Genomic DNA, 14,889 nt, shown 5'->3' with positions numbered 1-14,889 from the left:
TATTTGACACGTTCATGTTTAAATTATAAAATTCTTCCATGTTCATTTTTGTCTAGTGTATCTAAGTTTGCAACCAACGATCATATTTGATTGCAAATAAAAATAACGAAAACTTCTATGGAACTGATCAGGCTTAATAGAGAACACAATCATCTTACAAAGAAGAACACATGATCGGCTGGTCATGTTAATAAAAACTGAACCAAAAAGCAAATTCGTTCGTCAAATAATTTAGCTCAAAGCTCTATGTTGCTTAGATGATCATAATTCATAATATCATTTCACATAACATAAAATTGTTTTTATAAGCCAGTTGTTGGTGTAATTAATAGCAGCTTAAAACCCCTGGAATTACCAAATATCAGAACTCATTTCAGAAGCACATCATTCAATCATCTGAATTAAGAGCCTCTGTTTCTTGATAACATAGGAGCTTTACAATCATTTCAAACACTTTCGCTCAATCTACAATTCATCAATCTATAGCCGTAGATGCACATATCTAGACATTTATATAAGCCAAAAAAATAAGAGATAGGCTTTGAAGAATAGTGAGAATTACTTTACCAAAAAGAAAGGAGTTATTCGTCTTCTCCAGTTATCTAGGGTTTCCATTGCTTAAGATTGATTCATGTATAATACACAGAAAAAGAACATCAGTACTGAATAAGCAAGTTTTAGTAAGAGAACATTGCTCAAGTATGTATTGCATCATCATTATGGACTCAGCTTACCCGTAAGCTTTGGTCCATGACCTACTTGTTCGGGCGAACACCAGAGCATGTGAATAACTTTGCAGCTCAAAATTTGGAACAGGGACTTGACCTTCCCAAAAGAGGCGAGTGAGCTGCCAGGCTCTAGGTCTTCTTACTAGTAATCTTTACATGAACAAGCACCTCCTTCAAAATGATGAAACCTATACGCATCCCTTAATATGATTATTCGATTTGATACCTTGGATACAAAATTTATCCAAGCATGGCAACCGTTACAAACGCGTAAGTTCTTCATTACATTTATAGGCATCGTTGTAGGTAAGCTAAGGAGTCCAAATGAAATTGCTAGTTTCTCGCTGTGAATGAAAATCATAGGATCTTTTTGCTCTTGCTGCAGTTCACTAATAGGCTGAACATTCTTGCACATACCCGATCTCAGATGCTAGTTTGGTAAGATCTTGGAAATATTCATGTATTTCATCTGCCAACGGGTGATTCTGGTCACCGACATAGAAAGAGTGAATTGAGTTTTTAACTTCAATCCAACTCTGTCCCGGTTCTTTCTTCACACCCTTCTCTTTCATCCTTTTTCTTGTAAGATCCCTAGAATCCCATTTCTTGCACACCGCATACAGATTTGACAGAAGTACATATGTTGCTTAGTCTTCAGGTTCTAACTCTAGGAGATCACTTGCATAAAACTCTCATATTTCTATGTTCTTGTGCGCCACACAAGCACTCAAAAGTGTTCTCCTGACCAATGCATCTGGCTCTATAGGCATCTCCAGGATAAAATCTTTCACCCGGCTCAAAAGATCAGCTCGGGTTAGCATATCCACTACACACACATAGTCTTCCGCTTAGGAGATAAACCATATTTTGTGTTCATGGATTCAAAGTATTCAACTCCCTTGCCCACTAGTCCTATGTGGATACATGCTGATAGAACTCCACAAACGTCACATGATTAGGCCTTATATTAGATTGTATCGTCTAGTCAAAAGAATCTAGCGCTTCAGTACAAAATCCATGTTTCGAGTAAGCATTAATTATCGCATTCCAAGAAACTTCATTTTTTGTGGAGACTTCAAGGAACTGCTTCTTTGCATCAGAAATGCTCCCACATTTAGCATACATAGAGATTAAAGCATTGCAAACTTCTGTTTCTGAATCATATCCGGTTTTAGTGATAACAGCATGAACCTGCTTCCCTTGTTTCATGCTTACTGTCTCAGAAGCAGCTTTTACAGCATACCCAAACGTGAAATTGATATTGTCAATTTCTTCTCTATTCATTCGAGCAAAGACACAAAGTGCTTATTCATTGTTTCCGCTCTACTGAAATCTCGATACCAAGGCATTCCATGCTATATTGTCTCCAGCTTCAGTTTGTTTAAATGCTAAATATGCTTCCTCTATTTTTCCGCATCTAGAATAAAGTGTAACCAGTGCATTTTGGGATGGCAGGTCATATGAGAAACCATATACACAAGCCTGAGCGTGAATTTGCTGTCCTTCCATTAGGGCTTAAACACCAGCTTCAATGTTAACGCTGATGTGTCACACAAGGAAAATAACACATTTTTCTTTTATTGTATTGAATAGGAATCATATAAGGCATAGGAATATATATGATTTTTTTTCTTTTTCTTATCTGTGATGAAGTATATTTTAACACCGATTATTTTAAATAAATAGAATTACTAATGTGATTTCGCATATGCTTAATAAAAATGCCCTTTGTTCATAGTGGTCCTCTGATCCTTCTAACATTGTCAAGAGGACTGATGATCACATGGTAATCTGTTTTTTTTTTATTAATTAATGTTTTTTTTTACACAACATAATAATAAATAGAATTTTTTTTTTTGGAATGAATGTTAAATTATATTCAACCAAAAAAATAGTCCTTGGTACAATATATGCATCCTTGTGCAAAAAGTTTGATTAAGTTAAAACCATAAATGAAAAACTAGAGGTTAGGTTCTGGTAGCCAGCCAAACTTGCAGAACATTCGCATATTTGGTAGGAGAATCCCGGTGAAAAGACAGTAGTTTGTTACGAATAAGCCGGTCGAGGAACTGAACCATACGATCAAGAGGTCGGAGCGTCCCCATGGCGACGCCGATTCCGCTCCAGCTAAACAGTGTGGATAGTTGCTTGGAAGATAAGCCGAAGAACGAAACTAGCTGTCCCAGAGTGAATATAATAGAATTACTAATGTGATTTCGCATATGCTTAATAAAAATGCCCTTTGGTCAGAGTGGTCCTCTGATCCTTCTCACATTGTCAAGAGGACTGATGATCACATGGCAACCTGTCTTTTTTTTTTAATTAATGTTTTTTTTACACAACCAATATTAATGTTTACTTTACGTGCATATTTAATCGACATGGTCAATTGGTAATTTTCGTACCATTTGAGCTGGAGACTATGTTGATGCCATTGGAACTATCATTACATTATGTGACCTATATGAACATTCATGAGAAGGCTTTGTTCGATCATTTATGGATAGGCTGACATACAATTAACACTTCAATGTTAATCGCATTAAACGCAACAAGCCAACAAACATATTATTAAAATTAAACACAAATTTCCGATCAAAGGCACACATAATAATATTGCGTACATATCTTGGAGAGAAAAGCACATTTTTGGTATAACGTGTATACATAACATAACAAGAAGTCGGAAAGTAAAAACACATCAAAATAAAAAACCAAGATCATGATCTACTCTTCTCCTGCCTTTTCATTTTATCTCCATATCAATCATCTGCCTCGTCAATCCTTGAAGCATGCAAACAATCTAAAGTACAAAAATTTAAGTTTGAGCACTTAAATACCAATGAATCTAGGCATCAAGAAGAACAGTGACCACAAACTGGTCGAGAGCTACCACGGTTGCGAGCAATCTCCATCTCTTCGTCAATATCATTGTAATTTTTAATGGTCACTAGGGGCTTCAAGTACATGTTTAACCCCAATAAACATGTAACATGGAGAGTAACCCTACAATAGTCGCATGTATAAAACCATATCCTTGAATCCAATTTGGATTCACATATCTCACACCGATATTTGAGATCTGTTTTATCTTCTTCTTCGTAGCAAAGCGTGAGTGGACGGCTATCATACTTGTAATGTGCCACAGAAGGCACATTAGCACACATGAGACACAAGAATGAATTGGATTTAACACATTCTAGGAAAAATGAGGAATTCGAGATTGACTTACACCTCATACATTCACCTCTAGTCAAGTTCATGAAGACGGGATGAGGATGGCATTCATGGATTAAAGGATCTGGAAGGGAAGCGTATCTTACATTAAGTACAAATGCACAATCACTTTTAGTGCATTCATACACGAAACCACATCCTAATTGCTATCACCCTTTGCATATGAACATGTCGTAAACAAAAAAATCAGGAAAGAATAAGTAGAATTCAGTAGGGGTTGGGAGGAGGATAAGCGGGTGTTTGTGTAGCGAATGGCTTTTCTTACGAGGAAGGTATGCACATGTTTCATGGAGAACAAATTTGCATTGCATACAACTATATAAACAATCTGAAGGTAGTACTGGAAGAATGCAAGCATCACAAAACTTGCTTTCTTGATCTCCAAGACTTCTGTTCTTGTGGAACCTCATATAATGGTCATGGCTGAAATGTTGTATTGTGTTCTCATCAATCTTCACGAATGGCTCAATATCTCCATCTTCAATAGTTTCTTCGGGAACTCCATCAAGATCTTTCCCATCCCGTACACCTTCCCTCGTTGCATATTTTGAATGGATAGCGTAGTGGCATCCTTTAGTGCAAGAATACTGCCCGTAAATGATGTCTACAGTTTTGCGACAAACCCCCACAAGGATAATCACCAGGAAAAAGAGAGGGAGTGAAAGAGAGGCGGTGAGGGTGACGGGTGATCCCAATGATACGAGGTAAGTAGATAGATGTTCCATGATCCATGTAGTTACATGGATGACATGTAAAAACTTGATCGGTGTGATCTTCCAAAGACAAACCACAAGCATCACAGCGCAGAGGGAGCGTTTTAGAGAAAAGGGTGAGGGTGAGGGTATGCTCATGGCTCTTTGGTGGTGTGATAGTGAGAGGCAGTTGGTATGTTGTACAGGAAGCATTGAAGGTGAATTTGCAAACAGAACAATGATAGTATATATTTTCAAGATGTTTTCGACAACATTTGCATTTTCATGCTTCTCATCATTGTCACCGTCATCATCGAATATACTTGAGTCGGAGGATCCGTCGGTCCCCGGTGAATGAGGTAACTTAGAACTATGAACTTCAAGATCTAGTGAGATAAGGGTAGGAGGGTGAGAGGGATGAAAAGGGTGGCTAATCTCCGGTAACAACAACTCACAACCAAAATGAAATTTCAGATCGCAAATTCAACAATAATAACACTAGTAGTAGTCAACCTTTTGCGAAATCTCTCCTTTGCAAGTGTGGCAGATCATAGAGTTTGGAGTGAGACTCTCAGAATATTCCACCCTTTCAAATGAGTGAAGTTAAGCCGAATCTGCCAGACGACATAAGGGTTCTAAACGACTATGTTATGGTAGTGTTTCCATGGATTTGTGAAGGAGAAATGAAGTTTCACGAGAAACTAAGTACTGTAAAAGGTTCTGAATATAAAACGTTTTTCTTGGCTCTTTAGTCTATGTTCATTGGAATACTAGGAAGGACAAATTGGTTCCAGCTGTACGGACGGACTGATTTGTACTTTTTATCTCAGTTCTCAACTAATAAATATTTGATGTTTGAAGATTAATATCATTTTTTGATGTTTTGTTGCATTTGAGTATTTGGCCATAAATCTTTTTTTGTATTGACTAAAATACAATCAAAACGTGGTTGTTGAACACCTAGTTGATATGAAAATATTTGGAAATGATCACACCGTTGCTTAAATTATAAAAAGGTCACTAAATCATAACAAAACACCATACATAAAGAAGACACTATTGATGAAGTTTAAATGTACAGTTTATAAATCAGACTTGTCTATCAGCCCGACGACCCAAAGAAAATAAGAGTTTTAGGCAAAAATTATTATCTTGTACTATTATTATTAAAAATATTGTATTATTGAAACTTTGTAGGTTTTTATTAAAAAGATTTAGACCTTCCCCTATTTTTTATTTTTAAAATATTTTGGAACTTTTGAGGTATACGCAGATTAGTGATATTTTTTAAAACTATGAACCTTTTTGCATGTAAAGTTTCCAAAATAACAAAACTAGCTTGACCATCGGCCAGGCCTTCTGTTTATTTAATCTCACTGATTATAGTGATTACTTTCTTTTTTTACTGTTCATATCGTCTCGTTTATTACTGACGCATATTTTCGCAATATATTAAAATCTCTTTTTTTCCTTTGCAGTAACAAAGAGTGAGAGGAAGTTGCATTTCCTATTCCTATATTCGAGTAGGTAACGTAAACACAGAACACTTACTAGAATATTGACAAACTACAACTCATGCATACACTGGCTGAAGAAGAAGGGCTGATCGAGTTTCATGGTGATTTTATTTATGGATTAAATGATGCCCTCAGTGTACTCTCGGGTTCAGGATTCGGCCGACTATATCAATATGGTATCATAGATGCTACGATATATATTCCAGACCACTATCTATTGATATGGAGAGAAAGGAACCGAAGACGACATGGGGAGCAACCAACATCTTTAGCAAATCTACTTAATTGACATGGGTCGTAATCAGTTGTCCATAGTCTCAACCGTAGTAACGAAAGTCTAGAAGGACACTTGCGGGAATGGTATGCTGTAACGGATTTCTATGATTTTTTCGAAATTAAGCTACTCATAAGCTCTTTCATCTTTGCCTCAACTTCAGTATTTTCAGTTTCAGCTTTTCAGGCTATAAGATTGTAAAATTATAGACGCATTTACTGTACCTTTTTCTGATGAACAAAATTTGACATTCATGCGAATAAATAAAAATAATATCAATTTTCATGGACTAATTAAAGGATTTGAAAGAGAAGTATACCTTATATCTAGTTGAAATTTACAATCTTTTCGGCTGAATTTGTATACGAACCATCTGGATCACAACCATTGCGATCTGAATATACCATTTAACAAAAACAAAATGAAAAGGATAATATGTGTAATTCAGTTTAGAAAAATATGATTAATTAAAATCAAAATTGTTCTGAAATGAAAGCAAATTAATCTGAACTGAAAGCAGAACTGTTCCATGTACATAATATATATATATATATATTTTTTTTTTCCTTTGAATAATATATTCATAAACAAAAATTATAAAAACGATAAAATAATCCAAATAAAAAGTGAACCGGAATCTTGATTGAGTTCTGTTAGCAACCTTTAACAATCAAATCCACATGAGTTATGCCAAGTGTACAACCCAACCTCTCTAATCCAAGGCTCAAGAACCTGACGAAAACTTGCTCTCTCCCTGAGCTCGATTCTCTCGAGAACTCTTTCACTGTGGTTTGGTTAGTCGATGATATGATGGTGTCACACATTTATACACATTTGAAAATTTGGTGAATGGGTTTCAACGGTTATAATATTAACGATGAGAAACTATAAGGTAATAAATTTTCAGATCAGATACATATATTAAAAAAAAAAATCTAACCCAAGAAAAACTTTAATTGTCCAAAATCATATTTCTTAAAGAAAGATTTAACACATTGGCTTGTTTAGGATCAGTATTAGAAGCCATTCTCTATTATGGTAAAGAAATTATATCATTTTCTAGAAGGCGATCATTTTCTAGTTAGGATACGTGTTGCTTTAGGCTTTTTGCATGCTTTACCTTTAATTTCTTTTTGCGCTAGTCAGTCCGCGGGACGAATATTCCAATTTTATGTTTTTTATTTTTTTTAGAAAAATATTTATGTTCTATTAGTATAGTTTTTATTTGATAAAATTGTAAATTGTAAATTATTTTTATTTGTGGGTTACAGTTTATGATTTTCATATGATAATCAAATATACAATACTATTTAAATTGATATGTAGTTTTATTTACAAAGTAAGTGTGTTGTATTTAGAATGATTTGTTGGTGTAGGAGTGATTTGGTGATATTTGGAATAGTAATGAACTTATGATTCTAAATTTATATTTCCATTGCATTGTTTTGAAATTAAAATTGTTTTTTTCTATACAAAAAAATTAGTATAATTTGAAGAATATTTTTTAAAAAATTATACAAATCCGGTTGTAAACTGTGGAGATGATAAATATACGATTCCGAACAAATTAAAAATCCGGTTACAAAACCGATCCGAATAACCATAAAACGAAACGAATTCTAGAAAATTTTATCCAAATTAAACCAAAAACCGAACATGATACTCAAAATAAAATTAAATATTCAAAATATTAGTTATATTTTAACTATAATTTATATCAAAAAATACCAAATAAAAAATACCAAAAGAACCTTAAGTTAGTATTTAAAATACATGTCTCACAAAAAAGTCTAAATTTTTTTTTTTGGTGGTCAACGTAATCATAAACTTTTAATTATGGTAATCACAATACTTTCAGTAATTTATAACTTAAATTACTATTCAAATAAGTTTTAAAAGAAATGTTTAAAAATAAGAAATTTGGTCGAAATACTGATAATTGATGACAGGTCGTGATGTTGTATCTTCTTTTTGGGCTTTGACTAATTTGGGTTTCTTGTGCTGTAATATTTGGCTATTAGAATTTAGAATTTAGAAACATAAAAAAAAAAAAAAGTTTCCCTTAAGACACAAATACTTTAACAAAGGAAAAAAACGACCAATTTTAAAGCAAACAAAAAACCGATTCAGATCTAACAGTATGAATTTTGATGTTCTTTCTCATTCCATCTACGCTAAGCTTATAATTAGAAATTCTCGTGTCGTAGCGTATGCATATCTGAAAAAAAAAAACTCATAATTTTCTTCACTGATCTCGGTCAAATCTCTCGACATTGAAAAACTTCTGCAATTTTTTCAAAGTGAGACAGATGAAAAACACAAACGTCTCCATCAATCAAGGTGTACCGGATTCTCCAGCCTCCGTAGTCATCATCGTTCATGATACCATGCAATAGCAGGTAAGTACAGAGCTGGACTTGAGCACATGTTTTTGAAACATTTCAATAGAGCCCCCACTTTGAAAGGGCCTCACTTATTTTTTGTTATGTGTGTTATATATGAATGATAAATATGAAATTTGATGAAAATCTTTAATAGAAAATGTAAAAAATGGTTATCTTTGTAAAAAATTGAAGTTTTTGTTAGTTTTTTTTAAAAGATTTTATAGTAATATGTTTTTAATATTAAATGATATATTTTTACTTTGTAGGTTTTGATATTATGAAAGTATAATGTCATTTTACCTAGAAAACTTGTCATTTTACCAAAAAAAGTGCAACTTTTTCTTAATTTGTATAGGGCCCCCGATTTCATTGGTCCGGCTCTAGGTAAAGTATCTCAATGAATTAAAAACTATACCTCTTGGTATATACGTGACATCTCTGATATACATGGTACTTTAATCTTTTCGATTTTAGCTTTACCCCCGTTTATTTGTTTTAATTAATAAGTAGTAAGTTATTCTAGCCCAATTAACCTACTATCACTCTGTAGATTTTGGTTGATTTGCCAATTTCTCAAATCAATGCTTCACTTTCACAGTTTCACATGAGTGAGTGGTCAAGAAGTACAAAAAAATCAAATCAATGGTGCCGATTATAAGAAGGTAAAAAAAAAAAAAAAACTTGCACATCCGTTATCATATTCTGTAACAAATTTTTTGAGGATCTTTATTTGGAAGTTGAATTAACAGTCTGTGTTAAAAAAAACAGAGTTCTGGTTCAAAATTACCAGACTGTGATGAATAGAAGAAGAAGAAGAAGAAGAATGGTTAGTGAGAGAGAAGCAAAGCTTCCATGTGCAGAGATTGGTAGAAAAGGGTATGAATCTGGTGGAGGTAACATAAATACATTCATCACCATTAATGTAAACTTTTCTCGGGAAGGCCCAACCTTGCTTGAAAGTGAATGTCTTTTGATCGTTTAAAAAAAAAATCTCATATTGAACATTCCCTGAACGCCCAGATTCTATTAATAGTTCATTCTAAAACTTGGTTCCACAGAACATTACAATATCATCTGCATAGGAAAAAAAAAAGATTTAAGCATTTGATTAGTCTTTTAAACGTCGTCGTTTTGTGTTGAGACCTTTCATGGTTAGAATCTTTGAATTAGACCTACAAGAAAATATTGGTAATGCCTTTTCAGTTTAGGAGATATAAGAAAGAGTTTTGAATTTGACTTACATGACATAATTCTTCTTGTTTCCGCAAAAACAGGCACCAGATGAGCAAGCAGTTATGATGTCGTAGTAGAAAGATGAAAAGGAGACGCAACAGCTTGGTGCTTTCTGGCTAAAAACTGTGAATATGTGCAGGTTACATTCCATGTATCCTTCAGCATTTGTAAAAGTTAGTAATAAGTTATTGTAGAGGATCGAACATTGATACTTTTGAATCATCATTAACATCAAACCTTGCTGAGTAGGTCTTCCATGAATGAAGAACCCTCACTTGCACCTTCCACGAAGTCTTGTAAGGCTTAACATCTCGAAGATAAGCGTAAGATGCAGCCATTGTGAAACAACCCAACCCGTTTTTTTTTTTAAAATAAATAATAAATATAAATAATAATAATAATAATAATAATAATAATAATAATAATAATAATAATAATAATAAATAAACTATAACTAGTGGTCCCATATCCACTAGTCACCTAACCACAATCACAACCAATTAGCGGAAAGACAAATACCAATATCACAAACAATATTCAATAATAACCAATATCATAACATAAACCATATCAAATAACCAAACAACAACAATCATAGAACCAGCAACCTATCAATGTTCTAATGACCCAACTCTAGCAACCTAGCAATGCCAGTCAACATCCAATCGAGTCCCTAGAACATCCTCCTCTTCATTGCCTTGATTCCACGATCACACTTTGCCTTTACCTGCACCACAAACACATATTGCAATGCATGAGTAATTTATAAACACTCAGTAAGGCAATCCTCTCATCTACTGGGCTATACACACAAGCAATAGAGACATCTCTAACCATCAATAAACAATCAACAATAAACAATAACAAACTAGGACTCAGCATCGACCGACACCAACATGCATCGACCGACACCAGTTGGAGGTTGCATCGACCGACGCAAGATCTGCATCGACCGATGCAATACCGAGCATCGTTTTCTCCCGAAGCTTCTCGCCTGATCTTCGTTCCGACAACCACAAAACTCGATCCTAAGCCACAAGAAAGCTTCCCAACATCCCAAATAACAATCTAACAAGTCTAACAACACATAACAAGCAAATCAGATAAATCTCTAGCTTAGATAAGCCATGGTCCTGCACTTACCTTTGCCAAGACGAATCTGAACCTTAAACCAACAAGAAAACACTTCTAGGAAGCTCCTACAACGATCCCAGCTACAGATCTCTACAGGAACAGCCTCAAATCTCCAGAAAATACCAAGAACACTCAAGAACACAAGGAACGTTTTCTCTCTTTTCTTTTGTCTCAAAAGCGGCTAAACACGACTAATGAGAAAAAACTCGAGTTAAGGGTTTTCCTAACCCAAAACGCGGCATTTAACTTAAGTCAAACCGCAGAAAAACGACCTTGCATCGACCGATGCAATCCCTAAACCGGGATTTCGGTTCGCGGGTGTTACACATTGTTTTTTGCTTGATGATATTTGCTTGATGATATGAATGTGTTTGATGTTGGATTATTTATAGTGGTCTAGTAGTTTAGGGTATCGTATAGGATTAGTTTTGATAGAGTCGTTGATGATTGCGAGATTTTTGGTTATGATTAGGATTAAATTTTGAATTTGATAGAATTTTCAAAATTGAGAAGATATTGTGTGAATAGAATTTAAGGGCAAGATTGATTGAGAAGATATTGTGTGAATAGTTGTCAAAAATTCTGAAGGAATATTCTTCAGTTTGATTGTCGAGCTTGACAATATTGGACTTATAGACAATTTAAAAAACTGTGTCATGGTAATATGGCCGAAAATGTATTAAACTTACCCAAACAAAGGATGAAACTGGATTTTTTTTTTAAAACACGCGGATTTTAGCTGTTTGGGTCGGGTAATTTTTCTTTAAGGATTTCGGACACATTTGCTATGTTCAATTTATCGAATCCTCCTCCTTTTAAATGTATTCAGTGACAATTACTGTAAATACATGAACGATTGCAGACATTTTTTAAAATGTATTTCTCTTTTAATTATAAGAAGATATCCTATAAATTTTTTAAGCCAAAAAAATTGACACGTAATTTTTTTTCTAACCCTTGACCTATGTTTGACTTTAAACAAATGCTATATGTATAACATATGCAGACTTAAGTCAACTAGAAAATGCTATTAGTATTAATGCACCATATTCTTGCTATTAGTGTTCATCGCTATCTTCTAATTAATGCTATTAGTATTAATGCACCATATTCTTTTTCGCAGATATTTTCGTAGATGGAGTCTCTCGTACAAAAAGTTTACCTCTACGGTAAGCTCATATATACTTCTAATCGTGTATGAAAGAAGGCATTAGTTCGATTTGCAAAGCAATCTTTGTTGCTGCCAAATCAAGGATATTGTTTAATTGTGGCCAATTTAGCCACACGTAAAAAACTATTAGTGTTTTCAGTAACTTTTAGTTTTGGAATACTCTTTATAAAATCGCATTTGTCTTATTTATCGTCCTCAACAGACTCATCATGCCTTGTGTTCGATTTTTTATATACCTATGTACATTTCATGTGTTTTTTCCTTCTTGATGACATAAACTACAGATCAAAAGTTTAGTTTATTCATTGAAACATATTACTTATTTTATAGCTAATTAGCTTTTTGCTTGATTTTTAACATTGGTGTATTATTATTTAGTTCGGCAATTTAAGTATAGATGAAGAGTTAATAAATGTCTAAGAATTGAAGTAATTAAGGTCAAAGGTGAAACGTCCAACTACATACTTCGTGTAAAATTATAATATTCCTAACGGCCTAAATAACACTATAAAATTATAGCACTGCATTCCTAAAGTTTATATCATAAGTTCGAGAAGTCATAGCATTTGACATATTAGGATTACACTTTACAGAAGAATCTCGAGAAGATTAGCAGGTTTGACTTGTCTATACGGCTGTTAAACGACTCTATATGAAGAAAAAAAAACAAAAAACTCAAATTTTAATTGCCTATGACAAGTAACAACTGCTTGTGATATAAATGAAATATTTTTCCAGCCAGTAAATAAGATCGTAGTGTGAAATGATTCAGGTTAACTTGGTCCGATTTTTACATCTATATGAAAAATAGCTAGTTTGACATCAAATATAGAAATCAGTTGTAACCCAAATACTGTATATCTTATAAAATTAAACAAATCAACAAGATAAAAAATATACGCAGTATGAATAAGTACATGATATGCGTTAAAATTTCAATGTTTATACTAGGTTTCATCCATTTTTTAAGCTAAAATGCATAATTATGTAACATAAGTGGTTCGAGAGCTGGATGAGATGGTACGCAACTGCTTACCCTTTATTCGCGAACAAGGCGATACAAGATAGGCCGACTGCATGATAGCATGGCTTGCATCAAGATAGTTTAGAAGTTTATACAGTCTTTAAACATTAAGCTCTTTTAAAAATATGCTGCATTTGATGTAAAAAACGTATTTTTCAAATAAATTTTATATTATATTAAAAAAAAAATATGTAGCATATGATGAATATTTAGATTTTCAAGTTGAAAATTAGAAAATAATTTTACTTGATATTTTTAAAAATTATGATAAATATTTATCAGATTAAAAGATAAATGACACTTTTAAATTTTTGCAAATTCAGTTACAAAACTTTATTAGTTTCCCACATATTTGCAATTACATTACGACATAAAATTAATTGTAGCCATTATTTACAATTGTATAATCAACTTGATCAACATATTTTTAATTTCATGTACAAAAAAATCTAATATAAAATATTATGATATTTAAAAGATATTACATAACTAAAACTATAATTATTTTTAATAATAATAATTTCACACACATAGTTATAAATATTTTTTAAATAAAATTTAACCAAACTTAAAAAAATGCAAAATTATCCGGTATTATATTGTTAAAGATTAATAAGTTCGAGTACTAAATAACAAAAAAAATTTAGAATCTAACTAATATAATTTTTAACAAAAATAAGATATAAATGAATTCTACAATAACATTTTTTTATCTTTTAAATAGAAATTTACAATTTTTTTAAACAAACATTAAGACCATCTACAGTGGTCAATACTTGAGAGAAGAGAAATAAATAAATAATAATAAAATCTACAATTGCTCAGTTATTAAAAATAAATAAATAATAATAAAAAAGGAGAAAATGTGAGAAAACAAAGGAGAGAGAAGAGAAACGATTATTGAGGAAGCAACTATAGCACAGTTTTTCAGACACATGATTAGTAGTTGATTTTTTTCCCTGATTTAATTTTTAAATAAATAAACATATTATATTAAAATAATATATAATGAGCAACTCGTCTGCTACAGCAAACATATCGTTTTTTGACAACTTAAAACCACGAAATTTGTCAACAACCCAATCATCACATAATTTGTCAGTAGAAGGTACAACCATCAATCATAATTATTTATATGCATAGAATATCCAAGTTTTAACGGACATTGAGTTTTTAGATATCCTGATACGAACTAAAAACTATGTTGACATATGAAAAGACGAATAATATCACTAAGAATACTAAAGAAAAGTCCATATTTTTATATAAATTTACGAATTCAAATCTTGGCCAGAGAAATGAAACTAATATAACATGTCTAACTACAAAAAATTTGGTTAGACATATAAAAATGGCTACTACGTACGTTTAGTATCAATTTTGGTTCTTCTTTTCGTGAACTAAACATGGACTCGTTGTGTGCGTCTTGTAATAGTTGATGATATTTGAAAACCTCATTTATTAGCAAAAGCCATGACCTCAGGTCACACAGTAC

General features: G+C 32.7%; 2 long non-coding RNA genes and 2 pseudogenes across 2 annotated transcripts; 1 reads left to right on the top strand and 3 right to left on the bottom strand.

Moving 5' to 3' along the window:
- Nucleotides 1–870: 870 nt before the first annotated feature.
- LOC147934203 (pentatricopeptide repeat-containing protein At4g13650 pseudogene) lies at nucleotides 871–2,833 on the bottom strand (annotated as a pseudogene).
- A 750-nt stretch (nucleotides 2,834–3,583) lies between these two features.
- On the bottom strand, nucleotides 3,584–4,934 carry LOC104728131 (uncharacterized; annotated as a pseudogene).
- Nucleotides 4,935–8,548: 3,614 nt separating this feature from the next.
- On the top strand, nucleotides 8,549–10,301 carry LOC104723829 (uncharacterized). The gene is made up of 4 exons (XR_757422.3): nucleotides 8,549–8,847; nucleotides 9,431–9,494; nucleotides 9,601–9,725; nucleotides 10,107–10,301. It is a non-coding gene; the product is annotated as an uncharacterized LOC104723829 (long non-coding RNA).
- On the bottom strand, nucleotides 9,536–10,424 carry LOC147934202 (uncharacterized). The gene is made up of 3 exons (XR_015573071.1): nucleotides 10,303–10,424; nucleotides 10,074–10,221; nucleotides 9,536–9,906 (listed from the first exon to the last, which is right to left on the bottom strand). It is a non-coding gene; the product is annotated as an uncharacterized LOC147934202 (long non-coding RNA).
- Between the last annotated feature and the right edge of the window lie 4,465 nt (nucleotides 10,425–14,889).

The sequence above is a fragment of the Camelina sativa genome, chromosome 11 (assembly GCF_030686135.1).
Source record: "Camelina sativa cultivar CO46 ecotype springtype chromosome 11, ASM3068613v1".
Taxonomy (NCBI): Eukaryota; Viridiplantae; Streptophyta; class Magnoliopsida; order Brassicales; family Brassicaceae; genus Camelina; species Camelina sativa.
The sequence above is the reverse complement of the archived record's forward strand: the minus strand, read 5'-3'. Positions and strand labels throughout refer to the sequence as shown.